Source organism: Nycticebus coucang, chromosome 16 (genome assembly GCF_027406575.1).
Source record: "Nycticebus coucang isolate mNycCou1 chromosome 16, mNycCou1.pri, whole genome shotgun sequence".
In the NCBI taxonomy this organism is placed as follows: Eukaryota; Metazoa; Chordata; class Mammalia; order Primates; family Lorisidae; genus Nycticebus; species Nycticebus coucang.
In genome coordinates, this window is record NC_069795.1 from 38376994 (window position 1) to 38400776 (window position 23783).

The 23783-nt window shown below is 33.0% G+C and overlaps 1 protein-coding gene across 2 annotated transcripts in view; it reads left to right on the top strand.

The window, feature by feature from the left end:
• CADM2 (cell adhesion molecule 2) overlaps window positions 1–23783 on the top strand; it is a 1073247-nt gene that overhangs the window by 246329 nt on the left and 803135 nt on the right. For both annotated transcript variants that reach the window (XM_053565552.1, XM_053565553.1), the window contains exon 2: window positions 4567–4638. The gene's annotated coding sequence lies outside the window, so the exon portion shown is untranslated. The remainder of the gene's footprint in view (window positions 1–4566; window positions 4639–23783) is intronic.

A 23783-nucleotide genomic window follows, 5' to 3' on the forward strand; every position in this document is an offset into this window, starting at 1 on the left:
CATGTTGATGGCTCTTTGACATTACCACTGTAATAACACTGAACATTTCCTGACCACAACCATTTGCTACACTTCCTTTTGATCAATTGTTGCTTTGCATTGTGGAAGATTAAGATTTGGCCTACTGAGACCTCTGCACCATGGAGTTGAGTGATAAATCTGTATTGCACCTGTAAATTCTTATTACTTATGACTTTTCTTGGAATGGACTATCAATAAAATACTAACATGATAGCTTCCTAAAATTGAGTATAAGTGTTCATGCTCTAAATTGATGTATGAACTATAAATAGTTAGAATGATAAATTACAAAACACAAAATTGATATCCTATTACAAACACTGCATTTGATTTCATTTGATCTTTTTATAATTTATGAAGATATTTATAGAAATTATTTTGTTAATCTAGATTTTATAATAATCTCATTAACTTCCTCAAAATTGTGTTAAAATTTTCATCGCAATTTCATTATGAGTATATATTATTTTGAGATGTCATCCCATTTATGACAAGATTTATCTCTAAATTTATCCCTTAACATTCTTTCTTTTTTCTTTCTTTTTTTTTTTTTTGAGACAGAGTCTCAAGCTGTCACCCTGGGTAGAGCGCTATCGTATCATAGCTCACAGCAACCTCCAACTTGGGCTTAAGCTATCCTCTTACCTTAGTTTGTTTGTTTTTGTTTTTTTATTTTTTATAGAGACAGGATCTCACTTTTGCTCAGGCTGGTCTTGAACTCGTGGACTCAAGCAATCCACCTGCCTCTGCCACCAAGAGTGCTAGGATTATAGAGGCGTGAGCCACCACGCCCTGCAGATGTTCTTTTATACTTACTTTTTTCCCTCCTTTTTGCCTTTTTTTATCACTATAGTGCTATTTGGTAATGAATGACATAAAAGAGTATTTCTAAAAGTTGATCTTGTAAGCAACCGCACCAAAAGCTCTGATTCTACTCTGTATTGTTTCATGCAGTGGTTCTCAACCTTCCTAATGCCGTGGCCCTTTAATACAGTTCCTGTGGGTCGCGACCCACAGGTTGAGAACCAGTGTGACATGGAGCATCCTGGAGATGCTCAAGGTATGTAAGCCTGCACCTGTTGTCATCAGCTCTCCAACCACATCAGGTTCTATTGTTACCTGTTGTTATCCAGTGGAAACCTTGCTCGCCTAGGCAGGGCCCTGTTATACTGCCTCACAATTTTTTTTTTAGGATAAATGATGTTGTTTCCAGGGCATTGTTAGGGAGATAAAAACGTACTTCACACAGATGGCCTAGTTAATCATCCATCTGTGGCAGTAGCTCCCTTCTGATTTCACTGCTGATTCTATTCACAAAGGAACAAACACCCCTTCACCTCAGGTGTTCTTATATGTATTAATATTAATTATTTCATTATTAATCATCATTACTTGGTAGCATTTCTTGGATCATATTTGGGAGAAGGAGTGAGATATCTATTATAGGCATAACTAACAATACAAGTGGGTGTATTAACTAAATTAAACAACTTTTTGCTAGTGAGTTAATTTGGTATGAAAGTTTTTATAATCAAAAATATTTCACTTGCATATTTTTCTACTGTTTATTTTTAAAGAACAGGTGGATTTTAAATTAGTGGCAAAAGATGAAAATAGATCTGGTTATTTATCATTTATGTGTACTTACAAACTTTTGAGTTGGAGGATGACGATGTGGTTTAAATATATTTTAAGAAAATCATTGCTATGTAGTTTACATTATTTGAGGCTTGTGTAATGGAGCCCTTATGTACACAGCAAGCTATGCAACAATCGGGCCCTCCCTATCAACCACCATTGGCTCCTTCTTGATATAAATAATAGATTTTAAACTAATGATGGATTCTGTGTGAGACAAGCCATTAACAAGGCAGGTATAACTACAAGCAGGGACCATAATTAACAGAAAAGTCCTTAGCAGGAAGGGCTGTAAGTAACACAGGAGACAGGTAATTTCTTCTCTTGTCAGGTGAACTTCCTGAATGTCTGATGGACCAAAACTGTGTTCTAGACTCTGAGCAACTCCAGATTTTGGCATAGAGCCTAGGATCTTAACTAGTCTGTCAGGGAATATTTGTTGAATGCATAGGAATAATTGCTAATATTTATTAAGCCACATTTAATAAGGGTGATTATGGTCATACTAATTTTTCTTCATTTTGTTTCGTTTTGTTTTAGAGCCGCTGTTCTCAATCTGTGGGTTTAACTGTATTGAAGGGCTGTGGCATTAGGAAGGTTGAGAACCACTGTTTCAGAGAGTCTCACTCTTTCACCTAGGCTGGAGTACATTGGCAAAATCATAACTCACTGCTGCCTTGAAATTTTGGGCTCAAGTGATCCTCCCACCTCCCAAGCAACTGGAATTACAGCCATGAGCCACTAATGAGTGAGGCTCATGGCCTTATTGAGGATTAGGCAATTAAATGATTTAGATCTTTTAAATATTCTACTCAATGCCACACAAATACCAAAGGTGAGAGATTGGTATTAAAACTCAAGCCAGCCAAACTTCAAGGTCAAAGCATTAACTATTAGACAAGACAGAATGAAGTTAAGGACTGTTAAAAAAGTGAGATTAACTTTGAGGCAACATTATAAAACTCTACTAGGTTTAAAATTGCCTACATGTGTCAGAGACATATCCATGTATTTCAGTGTCTATGGATTAAAAATGATTTCTAATAAAATACCTTATTTAGTTTAGGGTGTAATCCTAATTTGATAGGTAGGGATATTGGGGCATATGTTTATGTTATCTCACAATTATTATAACTTATCATTCTATATACTATAGTGAAAAAATTATCAAACTTGAATTTTTAATAATTGGATAACTAAAATATTACTCACATATGTTAATCGACTCCAGTATAATAGTAGAGTAAACACTGAATTATGTCATATGCATACTATAAAAGTTCAAGGTCAGAATATTTACATCATCATATTAATTCTTCATCTTTCTCTTTTTGTGGTTATTCTAAAGAGTATGCTTCTTAAAATCTAAAGTTAATTTCAAGTATGAAGACACTAAATTTTATTTTTTCATGTGCTATGCTTTTTATGTTAAAGAATTATTTCAAAGGGATAGTTTTGCAAGCAAAATTTATATTACAATACCAGCTCTTGAAAATCTTGATTCTAATATCAGGGTCATTGTCTACAAAGTGATTCATATTATATAATTAATTACCTTTTATATAATTAATTTTCTTTTAAAACTGGCTTTTATCTTTATTTACTTGATTATATATTTGGGGAAAATGCCTTTAGTTCTAATAATAGCTCCACTGTTAGTATTATTTAACTTTTTAATTTAAAAATAGAGCTAATATAGCCGGGCGTTGTGGCGGGCGCCTGTAGTCCCAGCTGCTCGGGAGGCTGAGGCAAGAGAATCGCGTAAGCCCAAGAGTTAAGAGGTTGCTGTGAGCCGTGTGACGCCACGGCACTCTACCTGAGGGCGGTACAGTGAGACTCGGTCTCTACAAAAAAAAAAAAAAAAAAAAAAAGAGCTAATAAAAATAATACCTACTTGATAGAGCTAATAACACCTAACGCTGACTTGATAGTCAAGATTAATTGTAACAGTGCTTATAAAATCTTTTCATCTGGCTTAGGACATTGTAAGGTGCAAAACCATAGCTATTTTCCTAAAAAAAAGTAAATTTTTATTGGCAATGAAATAATTTACTTTTATATTATTTTTATTTCTAGAAGAGAGATAATTATCTTATAATTCTCTGTAATTCTATTCATGAGCATATTAGTTGCTACATCTACATCTGATAAAAGAATGAAATACCATTTTAATGAATATAAGCATAGATTATATTAATAATTTCTGTACCTTATTTTTACTTCTATTTCAACTTTTCTGTTTTCACTCCAAATCATTCTCATCATTTTGATGCTTATTTAAGGCAGGAAAAAAAATTGTATAGAAAGTGTTCTGGAAAGAAAACTGTGGTTTCAGACCACTGAAGGGTAGCAATTTCTGCTGGTTATGCTCCCAGAGGTTAGAGAAGTGAAGTTGTATCTTCCCTTGGGATGACGTGTCTCTACTCCAAGCTCTTTGAGTGTAGGGATGGGCCCAAAGGGAAAAGTCAACTAGCAAGATCAACACTTTAGATGACAGTGAACAAATGCTTGGCTAGCACATTTGTTTTAATGAAGTAATCCAATAAAATATTGTCTAGTATAATGCACTTGGAATATTAAAGTTCTATGTTCAGATGGCTAAGTGATTATTCACTGCCAGATTTATTTTATTTTTTTAGCATGTTGACATAGAAAATAAAAACCTTTTAAAAATCAAAACCTTGTAAAATTCTCAAATATAACTTCCTTTGCAAAATTGTAGTGTAAATATACATATCAAAGTACAAAGCATTGGGGAAAGGCTCTTTTGATGTCAAGACACTCCCCAAGTGTAACAGGAAACATTAAATGTTTTTAATACTAACCATTACCTTTTTCTCTCTCTCTCCCTCCCTCCCTCTTTTTCCCTTCCTCTTTTTCCCTTCCCCTACCTTCTTTCTTTTATAGGTGAGTAACTGAAGGTTAAAACCAGAATTCCTGGATATGAAGTGTATATGCTTTTTTATTAGTGTCCTGTGGGTAAGTAAAAAAAAAGACTTGGTTTAAACACCAGATTGAATGCTGACGTGTGCTTCAATATAAATTAATGAGCTGTGGCACTCTATCGCTGGGCATCATCATCAAATGTGTAAGAGTATTCAATGTTAGAGACATGAAATTTGAGGAGAAAATAGTTTTTCTAGTTCTTAATTTTTGTAATTGTGTCATTCAGAACTAGTACGTAAGTAAATTAGGGTGGTTTGTACGTAAATGTCAATGAGTTACTTTGATAGAGCTATTGTCAGTGGACACTTCTTCAGATGGCCAATTGTTTTGGAAAACATAAATGGAGACATGATTTAAGCTGTATCAGTTATTTTAATAACCTGAAATGTCTGTTATATTATAGCAAATGTTGATATCTAGAAATAAAGACTGTTTTACTGAGTTAAGAACCACCTTTAGAATTTAGGTTTTAACTTTGGGAATATGCGATGGACCTCACTTCCAAGTAACCAACCTCGTATTAAATATAGATTGAATAAAGACATTTAACTGTGCCTTAGTAGTTTTGAAAAAGATATTAAGAGAAAAAGCATGGATCATTCTATTCTTAAAATTCTATTAGAAAAACTTTTGTAATTTTATCCAAAAAAGTCTTGTAGAATTGTAAGGAAATTGTTTTATTTTTTCAGTCCTTTAAACAAATGCTAATTTTATCTAAGACATTAAAAAAGTATTGTAAATCATTAATTTTTCAAAAACAATTTAAAAAAAAACAGCTGTAAAAATCAACTCAAAATATCAGAAATGTCTTCTATATTCAAGGTCAATTCTATTCATGGAGGTTATTTCAGTGTACATTGAAATTTATGAGCTATACATCTATTTAAAAACTTAAAGTTGTAGCCCACAAAAGACTTGACTGTGCCTTTAATACATTACATTTTTTTTTTTATTAAACCATAGCTGTGTACAAAAATGAATTTATGGGGTACAATGTGCTGGTTTTATATATAATTTGAAATACAACAGAATGTATTCTACAGACAGAATTTTTATAGGAAAAATGAATGAGAGTTCTGACATAATCACGTGATGTTATTTTGTAAGAAATTTTTTGTTCTTTATTGGTCTCCTTTGGTTTATTGTCAATCATAAAATGCGACACTAGTTTTGTTGCCAAATTTAAGTGTATTATAGTGATAAATATTTTAGGTAAAATGTTAATTATATTCATGCCATTGCTTTATTTGCACATATTTAGAAGTGGGTGGGTTTACATTTCTAACGCAGGGATTTCTTGGCTTGATGAATTGATTTTAACATGAAAAGTGTTATTACTTGAGGTAATCTATTTGTGAGAGACTATTTTAGTTTGTGAGAATTATTTGTAGAGGTCATAGATATTACTCTAACAAAATTTGTTATTAGTGCTACCATATATCAACTTCTGGCATAATCGTTATTGCCCATAAAATATTTAATTAGACCAACATCAATAACATATCCAATCTTATCAGACTGGGTCTATGGCTCCAGAAAGTTATGCTTATGGAGATGATTAACATGGTAAAATGAAGGGCATGGGCATAGGTTCCAAAGGAAGCCACCTCTAAGTGTAGCGTAGCAGTCTCACTGGGGCAAAGTCATCAGGTTACTTCCTGTAAGCTGTTTCAAAATTCTGCTTATTTTCTCAGTCTTTAGGACATCTGCAATAGATAAAAAGAAATTGGGGTGATAGATACACATATTATTTTATAATTTGACATCATTTAATGTTACTAGTGTATTTACTCATAAACATTTGTGGCTAAAGTATCAAAAGTAGATGATGTGGTGTACATTTGGAGTATGTAGCAAATAAAACTAAGTGATGGAATTGACCCCTTTTATCATTTGAGATTGATTTTTTTTAGGTATCCCTGTATTTAATTATAAATGTAATAGACTTAACATGAGATTGACAGAAAAGCAGCCATAAGATTTTATTAAGCATCATAAACCAAAGAAGATGACCTCTGTGCAAAGTGAACAAAAGTACAGTACTGAAAAAATAAGAGTCTGTTGAAAAGCAGATTAGCCTAGATGATCATAGGACATTCACTGTCAAGGAAATATATGAAAAGAGAAAATTTGAAGTTAAAATGGAATCATCAAGAAAATTTCATTTCCCAAATAACTTTTCCCTTTGTACTTTATAACCATAAATCAAAATGTGCTTTACTTATGAGAAAGACTGTTTAGATAATAACCAATAGAATGTTCTTTATTGTTTAAGAATAGGGGAAAAGTTATAGTTTAAATGCTCAGTTGAGCAAAAAAAGCATAGTTGGTAAAATAGTTAATGTTAATAATATCATAAATAAATTATTATTAAACCTATTTATATTTTTTCCAAAAGTGAAATAAACCAAATAATAACCATATCACTTTTCAGGTATATTGTTTGATTCATGAAAATTGTGCATTTCTAGAGGATCTTATTCTGCAAAGTAAAATGGAATCCACTATATCCGGACCTAATGTGCAAGGCATTTTCTTAAAATATATGCACAATCTGATATCCCTTTCTAGGTCTCTCTTTTGAGTGACTTGTGATTATATGATTAAGGAAATAGGACGTTCGGTATTTACTTTTCTTATATAAAATTTGGAAATCACAAGAGCCTTTATATATTTTTTTCTAAGTGCTTTCATGAAGTAGTATACACTTTTGAGGTAGAATCTTGTTTGTTTGCTTTTTTAACATAGACTCTAGGTAAAAGTATTCTGTATATTATGAAAAATCAATACCACTTAATTTCTCTTTTTTCTGCTAAGTTTAATGTGATTCTTTTTTTTGTTATTGTTTATCATCTTTATTCTTTTTCTTGTTTAATATAGGGGCAAACATGTCTTTGAAAGAGTGAAAAATAACAATATTGCCATCAAATCCCATTTTGTAAATAAGCTTGACTTTATTCTCTAAATGTTAGACTGAATTATTTAAAGGAGCATCATAAATTTCTTCTCAAAAACGTTTGTTTTATTGATTTAAGTCTATTGATCATGTATTAAAGCTATCACATATCATTGTACTTTAAAAGATTAACCTAATAAAAATGGCCTAAATTTTGAAATATTGAGCAAACATTGAAGCTGAAACTCACTGAGATTGTTTGATGTTGGCTTTTTAATCCTATAAAAATTTAATGTATTTATTCTTTACCTAGGAAGATGTCTAGCCTTTAATATTGTCTTGCCAACATAGATACACTTATTGTATTCAAAAAAATATATCATAAAAGTTAGACCCTAAAAGAGATGATAAAAGATCTCATCTCTGACAATTCCAATTAAGGCTATTCCTTTAATAAAACAACAAAAAAAAAGACTGTGGATACTATTATTCGTTCATGTAACTATTTTATTCTTTCTGTTTTATGGAATTTACTAATCATAACTCTTCAAAAGGCCTAAAATTCCAGCACATCAATGACGTTATTTTGTTCAGAGCTATAATTTTACTCAAAATTATATTTTAAATGGAAGAAAATAACTCATATTTTATATTAAGACATCACTAAAATTAGTAAGAATAAAATCACATTAATTCTGAGAAGTTCACATCAAAGGAAATGTACCCATTTAGAAAAAATACCAGACTAACCCTATCTCCCAAACTCCAAATAAACATGTAAAATGACAGTTGGAGTTTTAAAAAGAAATTATATTGGATTAAAAAAGTTTTCCTTATACATTTATTTTTAAATGTATTATTTCTATTATATTTCAGTAATATTACTTATATTTGACTTTAGTCATTAGATATTTCTGAATGCTTTGTTATTTTTTTACCATTCTAGACATTGTCCCATGAAAAAAAAATAGGTACTGTATGTATTTTTAGCCTGATATATCTTGCTATGTAAAATTTTTTGAATTCTTATGAGTAAAGTTAGATATTGTGATGTAAGTTATACCACTCTACTCAGGTATGTGCCCAATTGACTATAGGGTCATTTCCAAAGAACTATAATTCATATATTAATATTGTCAAGTGGTATTTCTTTATTACTAAAAGCACTAATTACTTGTCTGAAAGTAATAGTACTTTGCATTTTTGAAGTACTTTATACTCATCAAAGTGATTTTGCATGCATTATCTCATTTGGTCTTGAGAGAAGAGGCCTGCTCATTAAATTGTCCAGATGGAGTGAGGGAATTAGAGTGTTCAGCCATAACTAATGTCCCTTCACTCCAAGGTGAATATATGACTGATACAGTCCTGCCTAAAATAAAGTGAAAAAAAATAATTCCTGGTTTTATTAGGATAAGAACCTAGGGAGTATGTCCACTGTCATCTTTGTGCCTTTTCGTGATCCTTTTTCCCCATGTTACTATAGAACAAAATTCAGATAATTTATTCTATTAGATAAAATCTAGTGTCCTCATTGTTGTTTTTAGATATTTAATATGGAGATATTTATATGAAAATCATGATGAAATTGATTATTTAAATCCCAAGCCTAACCTGCAGCCTGTCCCCCAATATCTAATAGAAAAAAAATTATGAAGCAATTTCAAAGATCAAAAGTTAAATTTCAGAGTATTTTCTATACAGGAGAACAGTAATCTGAGTCCTTTATGTTGCAATGAAAATGTTCTCTTGCCCTAAATATGGATTTCATTTTAAATAATTGTAAAAGTGATTTTATCTATGAAATTATTGGGTACAGTCTGTAGGTTATTATAACAAATACTGTGGTTAAAATCTCAACAATATGCAAAGACTGTGTACTTGACTGAAGGATAATGTCTCTCTTGGGTCCTTTTGAATAAAACCTGAGCCAAAAACCTTGCAGAGTGAAAGCTTTTAAAATAAGCATCAATTGAACATTCTCAGGCTCAACTTGTTTAAACCAAATATGCAAATATTTCTATTTGAGAGCTTCAGATTACATAACAGTAGATATTATTGCAGTTCAAGTTTTATTGACTTTGCAAAACTGAAAAATGATGCGAAAACAGTTTCGGCAGCAATATTTTTTCTTATAACAATTTAAGTATTATTTCTCATTAGTCATTATTTCTTATTTTCTAAGCTGTGATTTAGGGCAATAGCATAGGTATAAATCTTCAGATACAATTCAATTTCTCTCCACTGCAGGCTGCCATCCGTAAGTAACTCCTTTTATAGGACCCCAGGGATGTCAGAGGTTTCTGAGGTCATTGATTCCATTATATCTGTTTGTTGAATAAGTCCTTCACTCCTACCCTCCTCTTTATCCTGCTACCAAAGCATTAATTTGTTATAATCTGGAAAAGTATAAAGAAATATTTTTATGTTTGGATCATTCTTTATAAATCTACCAAGAGTTAGAATTTGCGAGATAGAAGAAAATAATAAATAATTTGATTTTTTCACAAAGAAAATGCATTTGCTAAATCCCTATTATTTTATCTATTTTAAAAAACAAACAAAAATTATACCTGGAATACAATATTACCTTCGAGTCATACAATAGCTGTTTCCACGTTATTATTTCCAACTAGGATTCTGGCCAGGAAAACCAGACAATCCTTTACATAACCAGAGAAATCCAGGCAACAAAAATGAAGTTGCCATGTGAACCATCAAAAGAAAAAGATCCCAGTGTGCTTTTCATTAGTTTGGATCACTGCTTTGTAGATTGGAGAACAGGCAACAAACCTCAAACCGGCAGAGAGAACCAAATACCAGTGAAAGAAGAATTCAGCCTGAGGCTCTCTCACCTCCCTTCTCTGCCCTTATGAACTATGTAGTCCCATAGGGAGTCTCAGCTGGAATTGACGATTTGATCAACACTTAAGAAAATGCCTCCTTGCTATCCCACTAACTTCTTAAACTTACTTTGACCTTCCTTTCTCAAATATTATGGCATATAAAGATTGCTTTTTATACATATATTAGTATTTGAAGTTACTACCATTATGCTGCCTGCTCTGACTGCATTTAATATGCAATCTCCCAAGTCACACAGGAGAGATATTAATAACATCTCATAATAATAATAGCCCATAGTGGTTAATTAGAAACCGAAAGTCCCCTAACTAGTAAGCGGTAATAAGTGAAATCCATATTTGTTGCATTTTGAAGTCCCCTCTTTCCCCCTATATTTGCATTACATAACATAGAAGCTTAGTGTAATGTTAACAGATTTGGTTAGTTTGTATATAAATGCTTGTGTTTTCAACGAACACGTTTAAAATTCTTTATAGTTGGCACAGTAGCTCATTTGGTAGGGTGCTGGCCCCAGACCCCCAGGCTGGCGGGTTTGAATCCAGCCCAGGCCTGCTAAAGCAACAATGACAACTGGAACAGAAAAATAGCTGGGTGTTGTGGTGGGCGCCTGTAGTCCCAGCTACTTGGGAAGGTGAGACAAGAGACTCTATTGCACCCAAGAGTTAGAGGTTCCTGTGAGCTGTGGTGTCACTGTACTCTACTGAGGGCAACACAGTGAGACTGTCTCAAAAAAATAAAATAAAATTATTTATGAGTTATTGATACATATTGAATAAAAATAATTGTAAGTGACACAATTTAAATTTAGGGGTCATTTAGCACTTGTTATTTAATATGAAAATATAAATATATCTGATTTTAGGGAATTATCTTTAATATTTAACAAATCAGAGTTTGTAAGAAGTAAATCAGATTGCTAGTAGATTGCAAAAACACAGTTATAGTGATCAAGCAGATTATGTAACTCATTATTTAGTTGGAACAAATCATAAAGGAAATACAAAGGCTCAATTCTTTGCTATTAGCATGTAAGAAACTTAGCGAAAGTAACTACCTACAAAATTACTTCCACTTTAAATTGCCTTAGAGTTCTTAAATTTGTCTGCTGTTAAATTTTTGTTGGTGTCTGCGTGCAAGAGATAACTTATTAGTACAGCTCCTCTTTGGATTTTTATTGATAGAGTATTTTATACTTATATTGATTTGTTACTTATTTTAATCTCTTCATGATATATTGGTATTTCATCAGATCTGACTTTTTATTACCTCACATGAATAAATTAAGTTTAAATAGTTAAGAGGTAATAATTTAAAATGAGACCATTATTCGAATCCGTATTGCATGTGATACTAAATATGAAAGAATAAATGGTATGTCTAAAAACAAGATTAGCTTACATCATACTCTGAAAAGTGCTAATGATGAGATATAAAAGCTTAAACTATAAAAAGTTCCCTGTGATTTGCATAATTTGGTGTTATGTTAACTTTTCCTAGCCATTGCAAAAGCGAAATAAATATTTATTCTAAAATGAATGAACGAGGAATTTAACTGCTCAAAGCGTAAAAGTTGTGTGAAAGTTAATATCTATATATATTTTAAATTTTTCTAATTCTTTGTAGCTGTGATTTAGGTATTTAAAATAAACTGGATTAATAACAATGACATAAAAAAATCTTACTTGTTTGCCCCATCCCAACATTTCCTAACTCTTGAATGTTCTTTTTCCAAAGTGGCTATCTCGCTGAAATAATGTGTTTATAAAGCAACTCTCCAATTTTAAACTATTCATAAAAAAACACATGCTAGAACTTTAAATACATGGAGAATTTGATGACTTTAGTTAAATTGGTGTTGAATCAATATTTATATTGTCCATACTAATTTACTCAACACTGTCTCAAATCAATATTCTTTTATGATGCCAGAGTTGCCTTTGTTTTTTAGGAAATAAAAAATATATGTGATTCATTTGAAATCAAAATAATTTATTTCACATCTATTTTTACACAGGATGAAATGCAATAAGACCACATCATAAAGTTTTAAAAATCTATACAATTTAAATTTATTATTTGGTACAATTATTTTTCTAATCTCTTTTTCTCAGTCCCCCTGGAAGTGTTACAAAGAAATAATTATACATTATTAATGTATAATAATAATACATTAATGTTATTAATATATTTAGAGTTATTAACTCTAATTCTCATTTGGGTTGCTTACTAATGGAGCAGAAGAGTTAACTTGAAAAAAAAAAAAAAAAGAAGTTCCTTAAAGGAGACTTGTTAAATTTCTAGTGAATTCTGTAATGATCATATCAGCAATCACATAAAATTGAATAAATAAAATAATTTATTGCATCTGCACATTTTAAATTTACCAGTATTTTATTAATAGTACAGATCACTATTTTAGTTTATGAATACCAAACATGCATATAATGGTATATTTTAGTTTACCATATTTGCTGCCTCTTTTTATTCATTAGTAATACATAATGTTCTCGCCATTTTTAAATAGTTTACTGAGTAAAATCTTTCCACTAGCTTGATACTAGCCAACAAGTTTATTCAACATGTCTCTTGCCTTTAAAAGTCAGTAGTGAGTGGGTGGTGCCTGTGGCTCAAAGGGGTAGGGCACTGGCCCCATATTCCAGAGGTGGTGGGTTCAAACTCAGCCCCAGCCAACAACTGCAAAAAAAAAAAAAAAAAAAAAAAAAGTCAGTAGTGAGATTTATTTGGATTATCAGACACTCTTTTTTTTTTTTTTCCTTCTTTCTTTTTTAAACTTAAAAAAATTCAGAATATTATAGGGATAAACATGTGTTGGTCATGTCATTTGCTTTTGTACATTTTAAGCCAAACTTGTAACTGTGGCCTTCACCCAGAAAGTGTACATTAAATCAGTTAGATGTGAATTTGCCCAACCTCTCTTCCTGCCTCCCACCTATTTGATTTCCCTTGAGATTCACTTCCATCTGTATCGATTGACTACTTTCAATTTAGTATCGAGTACATGTGATATTGGCTTTTCCATTCCTGCCATTCTTAGAAAAATTGTCTCTGGTTCCATCTAGGTTGTTACAAAAGATACTAGATAATCATTTTATTTTTATGGCTGAGTAGAAATCTTTAATCTATAAATAAGAACTTTCAGCAAACTCTTCTATTTGGCTTCTTTAATCCAACCCTTGATAAGTAGCCAGAAAAAATATCTAAATATTTTATTGAGGAAAGAAGAAAATATATTGTTTTTTTGTTTGTTTTTGTACAAATAGAGAGTAAAAGTATAGGTGGTTTTCAAAGATATTTCAAAATAAATGTAAAAACAAGTGAATAATAATGTTCACTTGACATTATTATACATACATATTGACAATAACATACAATTGCAGTAGACCCTCTCTACATTGACCACTCAAAGGATTATAACAACCTGGTCAACATATGGAGGTGGTCAACATAAAGAGCAAGGTCTGCTTTCCTGATACGTACGTGTGGTGCATGTTCAGTCTATGAAAATGAGATCAACCTAAGGAGGTGGGCAATGTAGAGAAGTGGTCAACTATGGAGGTTCTACTGTTTATATTTTAAGTAAATGTAGGCTGGACATAATAGGTAGATCTGTATGATGTAGTGAATATTGAACTACTTTTAAATTACAAAAAGAATATTTACAGATTATTCAATTCAATATATTCTATGAATAAAGGGAATTGCTATAATACAAACTGACATAAATCGAATACATGGTACTAGGTATACATTCTTGGTATTTATACAATGAAATAAAAATACTGACTTAAATGATAAAACCAACATGATCTTGTTGGTAAAAATCTAAGATGCCTATTTTTATGGACGGACAATAGTTTTTTTGGTACATAATACTAAATACAATGGAATCTCAGAAAATTCTTATTTATGAAAACTTTTAATCATTGCATGTGAAAATGCTTGTTAAATATATTGAGCTGATAAATAAAAAAAAAATAATAAATAAAAACCGGTTACTTTGAGATGTACTTCCTAATGTGTTAGAAAGGTGTGATTTGGGGATAAGGATTATTTATGTTTATTTATATAAATATGTTTTTATCCTATTGAATTATTATAAAGTTATAATAATTATAACTTTATATAAATGTGTCTTTACTGTATTGAATTATTATAAAGTTCCAAGGTAATAGTATAAGTAAACTTTGTTCTAGCTTTTTCTATTTTTCTTTTTTTTTTCTTTGTGATTAGATTTTTCACATTTAATTCTTTTAAGAATTTATTTTGGTCTATAATGTACAATTGATTTCTAAATTGAGTTTTCTTTCATTTTTCTGTCCAATTATAACAATACATAGTATTGAATTTTTTTTTTAATTACCAAGTATTTGTGACAGCTACTTGTCCTTGCCTGCCTTTCAGCAAAAATGGTACTTAAAAAAATTCATTTGGTAAATATGTACAAAAGTTTGCATTAAACCTCTCTTTTGAGACATTATCTCTCCACTAGTAGACCCTCCCCATACCAAATTAATTATAACCTATTCCATTGTCTCAAGATTCAAATTGGAAATTTCAGAGACAAATTATAAAAAGACACAAAAATCTTTATTTAAATGTGTCACTCAGACAAAAAAAAATGTAGACTAAAAAGGGATTTCAACAAATTAGCTTAAGAATATTGTAAACTTGTTTGTTCTTTAAGTTAAGAATAGACTCCTAAATTCAATGTGGAAATAGAACTATAACAAAATTAGTTTCAGAAATCAAGGATTCCCATAAGCAAAACTCTGGGTTATTGTAGAGGTTGTATCATCTCAGTTTTCCTTATCTTTCTCTTAGTTGTTGTTCATTATAGAAATGTGTAAACAAGGCTGGCTGCAGAATAGTATCTTTTACAAAGGAGGATACAGTGTACTCTATGATGGGTATATGTGCCTCCTCCAATAATGACAGAGAAATCTCATTTTAAGATTACAGCACTTTTAGTCACCTGCAGTTATAAAATATTATCTTACATAAGAGATACCCAAATCTAAAAGAAATTGTGAAAGATCCTAGGAAGCCCTTGAAAATATTATTCTATAACTCCACGGTTGAAAGTATTATCTGGAAAACATAAATGACATTCTTCTTTCTTGATAAATTATAAATTTCTCTTATAATGGCTGTTACTTCTTACTACTTCCCAGAGACTTGTTATGTTAGTAGTGTCAGTCCCCTTGCCTCAAAACCAGTATTTCCAATCAACTAAGATTTGGGAAGAGATGGTAAGTCTTGCTTTGACCAAGTCTCAGAATCTTAAGTTTGTGTTTGCTCCTCTGATCCACTAAATAGAGACAAATATAATTTACATAATGAATTACTTGTGTCAACAAATTATACCAATTGCTCTGAAATATACTCAAGGACAGGTGGAATTTCAGAGGTCAAATATAACATCCCCAAGGCTCAAAATGATTACGTGAAACTACTAAGTAATTTTGGAATAACAGAGAATAATGAAGACTGAGAATGAGCTGGGCATGAGATTTTAATCAAATATTGGATAAGTCACATGTTCTAGAGCTTTCTGGCATAATCTTTTAATTGTAAGTAGAAATATTTAAAAAGTAATCAGTAATATTATTGAAAACTTACTGTATGATAGCTGATGCACTAATGTCTTTGATTATAATACGTAACACCATATGGCGTATGCTAGATATGAGCTATTAGTAATATTTCATGTGCAGTATTTTATTCAGTCCTTATATCCAGTGAGGTAGGTGTTATTTTTTTTTTTAATAATGAACAGATACAGAGTTGTTCAACACTATTTAATCTCAAGAAATGTGACTCCAGACCCATTTTTTTATGCCTTTCATTGAAGCTAATTTTATTGCAAAAAATTTTATTGCAAAATCTTTGACTTGGACAAAAGATGACAATACATTTTCAGAGTAAAAACAAGGAAATAGCAAAACAAACATTCTCTAGATAATGTCAGTCTAAATGTAAAATTTCGCCCACTAACATTCAAACTATTTGGACTTTAGGTATTAGTATCAGAATATTTAGCTTTCCCTTAACACAGAAATATATAACTACACAATTCCCTATCAATACATATACAATAGGTGCATGATTGCAGAGGGAATGTATGTAAATGTGCGCATACATAATGCTATCTTTAAAATCAAAGTTATTGTGTGATTATGATCAGGCTTTGGGAAATCAAGTTAAATGTTCCACACATTCAGACTTTTGTTCCTGGTATAATCCTATAGTTCAATGCCTTGATGACCACTCTTTTTTCCCCATTATTTAGTCTCCTAGAAGTCTTTATAGGTTCACTTTCCACCAGTCCTAATTCCCTATAAAGCATCTACCAAGGTCTCTTTGTGTTCCCTCAACCTTCCTTTATCTTTTACAGGAGGCTCTCTACCTATTACATCTTTTCTCTGTGTTGAACTCATGAAATTCTAGAACTTTTAAGATTCCTCTGTAAAACATTTTGCCACCATGTCCTCAAGTTTGCTGCATCCTTCTCTTTCTTGATTAGTTAGCCCTCATGTACTTCTCAAACTCAACTAAATCTACTAGCTGTAGCCTAGACCTTCCTTAAATATAAATTACAAATGAGGGCCTGAGCAGTGGCTCAAGCCTGTAATCCTAGAACTCTGGGAGGCCAAGGTGCGTGGATAACTTGAGTTCATGGGTTTGAGACCAGCCTGAGCAAAAAGTGAAACCTCTGTCTACTATAAATAGAAAAACTGAGGCAAGAAGATCACTTGAGCCCTAGAATTGGAGGTCACTGTGAACTATGATGCCATGGCACTCTACCAAGGGTGACAGCTTGAGACTCTGTCTACATAAATTAATTATTTAATTACAAATGAGAAAATGTCATAGGTCAGAGTCCTCTCAAGAAACAGATTGGATAATTTTGGTGATCAAAATACGAAATTTAGGAAGAATTTTTTAATAAAGGCTTGTTAAAAATAGGAACAGCAATTACACCAGCAACATAAATAATAACAAAGTGATTTTTCTGCTCTCATAAACCACTCAACCCAGTACTTCTGACACGACATTCTCCAGTAGACACCAGCTGGGTGTCTTATAATGAATTTCTGACACTATCTGTTTGAACACAGCATCAAATCCCGTAGGTTGAAGGCTCAGTCCTCTAAGACTACCTCCACTTCAGATGCTAATCAAAAGTCCACAGGTGTATTTCTGATCACCAGCTGTAAAGTTAACTTCCCAGCACAGCTTCCTTGGGTTCAGTTGATTTGCTAGAGTGGCTCACAGAGCTCACCTTAATGTGTTTATTATAAAGGACAGTACAAAGGATGGAGATGAACAGTCAGATGGGAGCCATGCACTGGGCAAGGCACATAGGAAGGGGCGCAAAGCTTTGAAGGCCTCTCTGAATGTGCCATCCTCCCTGTATCTCCTTACACTCAGTAATCCAGAAGCTCTTGGAACCTGGTCCTTTTGGGTTTTTCTGGAGACTTTATTAAGTGTCCATCATTAATTAAATCACTGCTCATTGATGATCAACTGAACCTCGAGCCCTTCACCTCTGCCCAGAGATTGGAGGGGGTAGCATTAAAAATACCAACCCTTTAATCATGTCTGGGTCTTGTGACCAGCCACCAGCTCTCCAGGGGCACTCTAGAAATATCTACCTAATTGAAACCTTGTGAAAATTTTATCTCATTAGTATACAGAAGACAGTCATCATTTCAGAGATTCCAAGGATATTAGGAGCTGTGTACCAGGAAATGGACACAAAAAATAAACATGTATTTCGCAATATCATAAGGCTTCATTCATAAATATTAGAGGGGTGTGGTGAGATCAGAATAATAGTGCAGTACAACTTAGTGACATAGGAGGCCTGGCTATGCTGATACCTGAAAGGACGAGAGAAGAAACAAACGAATGGAATACAAAGGGAGAGAGTGAAGCGTGAAGTGCCACCTGGTAGGAGCTCGGAATTTTGATGGAGGGGTGTGTCAGCTGAGTACAGATATTTTCTGATGTTCCTCTCTTTCTTCCACACTGTCTCCAGTGCATTCCACTGACAGGTCTCACCTAGAAGCCACACCCAAAGCTTAATGTGGTTCCTACAGGTCAGGCTCCTGGACAAAAGGCATGTTTGCAAAGTGTGAAGTCACTTTTCAAATCCTACTGGGTTTCTGTAAATTTAAGAGGAATAAATATAAAAAATATATAAACTCATAACCAAGTATGTCATTTGCATAAAATAATTTGCATCATGACCGCGCCTAAATTTTTACTTTTTTACTGTTAATAGTAGAAAGCACTGACATGTATCCAATTGCTTAGAATGGAATCTTGAAGATCCTCTGATTCCTCACCATCCTCCATTCCCCATGTATAGTGCAATTAGCATGGAATTTACAATACAGAGTCTGATGTCAAACTTCTAAGATCGTCACGGTGGGTGGGTGCAACATGACTCTGTTAATGAACATGAGCTGGATTTGCCCAACCACAACTATTGCCAGCTTTCCTTGTGGAATAAATGGCTGATACAGAAATCTTGGTTGCCTTGATGATTTAACTTAACCCTCTACAAATCCATTTGCTTTCTATAAAATAGAAATATCTACCTTATTGGATCTTTGTGAAAATTGAATGAAATGATATAAGCAAAACTCTTAGCAAAGTCCTGGCATGTATTAAGCACCACATATGTCATTTCACATTCAAAATACATCCCAATAATTTGCTGCATTCCAGCTGCCAGCACCTACTGCAGGATTTATTTCTTGCCGAACTGCCAAAATAAGTCCTTATCTAGTCTCTTTGACACTTTCCCTACTTTGAATCCTACTGTCCTACACAGATAAATACCATACATGCTATTTCTATTTCACTGCATTAGTAATAAGCTTTTCCTATTGTCTGTTAATCTAGCTCCATTTCTTGAAAAATCTGCTTTAGACGTAACAGATATTTTGAAAATATTAACAGCTTCTTAATAATTTTTTCAAAATCACGTTGTCCTGGCGTGTTAAAGTACCTAGACTGTCCTGAGAATTAGCACATATCACCATAGGAAATCTGAATGTGCCATGCAGGTTTCCAGCCCGCTCTGTCTCCGCTTGATTTGTGATTCCGTTTTCTGGTTCTGTTTTCTCACGCGACAGCACTTGCTCCTCTGCTCTCTCACCGTGAGCCTCTCCTCTCCTGCAGCTTCTGGTTAGCAGCTTCCTCCTTCCCTGGGGACTGCTGCTTCACAGTTACTTTCCCAGCTCCTTTTTCATCAGGATCACTCTTCTCTATTTTTATACCAATGCTTTGCCATTCATAGTAGCATCTTCCAACAAGGATATGTTGTTTTCATCAGGCTGAAAGATAAAACAAAATTTCCAGATCAGCAGTACCTGTAGGATTGAAAGTCTGCATTTATGAGCTATATAAAGCTTTTATGAGGCGTATAAATCTGCCAGAGGAATGCACCTGTGGAAACTAAGCACTCCTATTCATGAAAACCTGCGACTCTGAGGCCAGAGGCCTAAGCTAAACCTATAGAAAAAGAATTTTTGGATATTGACTTTCTACAAAGTGATATAAAATATCTCTGCCCCCCCAAAACAAATCATTTAATGCTACAGATTTCTCAATTAATATCTTCATTCTTACAGAAATCTCGTTATTTACAAGTCCTTTTGATACTCTCAAAGTCTAATTTGAATTAACACTAAGGTTTGTTAAATTATAAAGCCTCATTACCAATATATTAAAATCCTAACAGTGCATTTAGAGCAAACCTGCCAATTTATAACTGTGTTGGTGCCTGTACTGCTGATACTGAACTATTTTAGCACATTGTACAAATAGGTATGCTTATTTTGTGTGGTTTCACTTTTTCTTGTGCTACCTGGCTTCTTGGAAAAAGAAAAAAGATACAATTTTTATCATGGTTTATTAACAATTATATTCTAAAATGTACTCTGTTTAACCAAGATTTATAGAGAATTCACCATATGCCAGGCACTGTTCTAATCATTCCACAAATATTATCTCAATTGGACAGTCTCATGTTATAGATTAAAAAAAAAAAAGAGCGAGAAGGTCAACTAACTTGCCAAAAGTCAATCTGCCAGTAGATGGTACAGCCAGGTTTTAAACTCAGTCAGATACCTGGTGGTAACCACCCTGTTATTTTGTAGGGCTAAGCAATGTTTTTACCTTGGATCCCCAAATATTTGTAAAACACTGAAGGAACAGAATTCTTTTACTGATAAGTGGTGAAAAATACTTCAAAATACTAGGGTCTGAATGTTTTCCACAGGACACATTTACTATTTTACATGAATTAATAATGTATTAATAAATATATCTATATAATCTATTATGCCTATGAAACTACCTGGATTAATGTTTATGATTAAAGCAGTACAAAAATATACAACCGAGGGCGGCGCCTGTGGCTCAACGGGTAGGGCGCCGGTCCCATATGCCGGAGGTGGCGGGTTCAAGCCCAGCCCCGGCCAAAAAAAAAAAAAAAAAAAAAAAAATACAACCGAACCAGTAACATAGCTAAGAATAAAGGCGAGAAATGGCAAAAATTAGACATCAATTTTTCCCTTCTGGTAGGGTCTGTTTATCCCTCTTTTGTCTATTCTGTAAGTTTTGAAGGTAGTTAGAAGTATTATTAGAATATATTAGAAAATATTAGAAAATATAGTTTTGAGTTCTTTCTTCTCATTGTCAAATGGGAAAATAGACTTATAGAATATTCTATTGACTGGCCAGGTAGTGTCCAGAAGATCATGGTCATTACTTGGTGACGTGGTACCCTTTGGCTTTTTCTCTTGAGTTTAAGTGATTTCTGTTACATGTGCTTATTTTATAACTATTTTGTCTTCCTAAGAATTTTTTTCTTTGTAGTGATACAAACTGAAATAAAATGAAATAAGAAACTACTGCTACTCTGCAAACATGAAATCAACAAAATATGTCATATTATAACCTGGAGAGCTTGCAGTTAGTATGAATATGATGGATGCTCTTTTTCCTAAAACATGTGTGATTCCTTCCATTTAAAAAATATTTATTTCACTGGTGCAGTTATTACAAATATACATAAAAATGTACAAAGGACAAAAGAGGATAGAGAAAGCTTGACTTCCCTTGTGGTGTGGATTCAGTTTCCCCAAAGTTCCCTGCCCTGTGTGTGATTCATCTCTGCCAAGCTGAGTGGCCAAGTCTTGTGCAGGACTCATTATTCCAGATTTTTAGAGGCCAGACCCTTTTCCTGCACAGAATGTAATCTATGCACACTAAAAGTCTGTCTTTGTAGCATTAAGAAAAATTCTGGCAGTGAATACAATGTTGTAAATGGCCATTTCGGGTAATTAATGCCCAAACAATTTTCATGGTTTCCCCATTTTTTTGTTCTAAAAAAGTTTCTTTCTGACATCTTGTCCTGTTACCTTGGAGGTTTTTCTTCTAGTCTGGCTGCCAAAGAAAGTCCAGTTCATACCTTGCCTTTTTTCCAGCCTGCTTTTCCGCTCCTTAGAGACAATACTCACAAACAGGGGTGGGGGTGCTCCTCCCACGATCCTAATATGTGTGCATGGTGAGTGAGTTTCTGAGCTGCCAGGTTGCCAGAACAAAGCGGCAGGAGGCAGCCAAGATGCTCTCCAGTCCTTGAAAAGTGAACGTCTGTACCATATCCATTAGGATCAAAAAAGATAATGCTTTCTTTTTTCTCTATAGCTAGTAAAGCTTGGCTTGTTTTCCCTAAAACTTTAGAAATTGGGCTCCCTCGTCTATGAACTTTTATTCTGCGGCTTTGTTTTAAATGATCACACTCCCGGTAAAGTGGAACAACAATTAACAGAAGAAAGAAAGGTGGCATTTATATGTGTGCAAACAACAAGTTTTCTCCAGACTTTATTATTTTTCATTTTTTCTTTCATATTAGAAATGGGTAAGTAGAATACTGCTCCAAAGTGAAAGCAGTGAAGTGTGGCACTGCCTGCCCCTGTCAAGTTGATAGAGTGAAGATGTTGAATGAGATAATGGAAACTTTCTATTCAGTGAGGACTGGAATAAAGAAACCATTTCTCGTCATTCATCAGCCTTGATTGCCTTAGTGCTTGTGGCAAAGATCGGAACTTAAGCTTTTCAAAGCAAGACTAAAACAAGTACAATGATCCACTTTGCGAAGTGCAGTTGGCGTAGTTAGGTTAGCAATCGGAATGTGCGGCAACAAAAACACAGTGAAGTCACCAACAAGGAGCATGGCAACGCGTAGATACACGTTCCTTCCTGTGTTCTGACTCTGCAAATTAAGAATATTTTGTTCCGGTAACTAGGGGCCCTAAGTGAGTTCATTTTTTTTAATCATGTTTAATTTAGGAGATTTTATTGGCTTTTCCCCCTAATCATTTGTGATCATCATTTTTTTTAAGAATTGTTTAGTTTGCAGAAATAGTTTAGTGATAAATAGCTACACTGAAATCCAATTTAGTGAACATGTGTGAGCCTGCATACTGTAATTTATTTTCTGTAAAGGAGGTATTGAAAATATGTAAATGATGCCTTCCGTGGTTTTCAGTTTTATTTTCCTTTAAATATTTACAAACTTGATATACCACAAATATGTACATATTTTCACAGCACTGAATGAACATGGTATCTCAGACATTTGCTTTTGGGCAATTTATGTTAGCAAGCTGAAGTGGAAAACTGAAACAATTATCCAAATCATTCAAACTAAAGAAGTACTCTGGACCCAATCATTTAGATACAGACTTTGTCAAAGTGTTTCTTTGGTTTGAATGATATGGACAATTGTCTCAGTGTTCCTTTATCGCTGACTATAGATTTCCAATCTGATTATGGGTCTAACATAAGATGGAAAAAATAATAACATGTAATTGTGTTTTGAGAACTTGGCTCATTCCAAAATTGTTGTGCCAAGGTTTTTTAGTGCAGACACAATCTAAAAGGTTAGTCATCTTTTAGTGAACTCTTAAAGCCACTCAAATACTATTCAGAACAGAGAAGAGGCAACTCCTTTCTTGGTTAGTTTGCCTCCAGAAGAGTTTTTTTTTACTTTAAAAATTTTTAAATATTTTTTTCTGACATGAATATTTTTCTGTTAAGTAGAACACAGCAATCCATGTAATCATGATTCTGTGGTACAATGGATGTGAAAAAAAGGATTTAAATAGGTTTGGCATAAAAATGCAATTATACTAGATCAGTCATTTAATTTAATATATTGATTTGTATACATAATAATAGTAAAATCAAAACCAAGATATTCAGTTACTCTGTTGCTCTGGGTAGAGTGCCATGGCATCATAGCTCCCAGTAACCCAGATTCCTGGGTGTAAGCAATCCTTGTGCCTCAGCCTCCCCAGTAGCTGGGACTACAGGC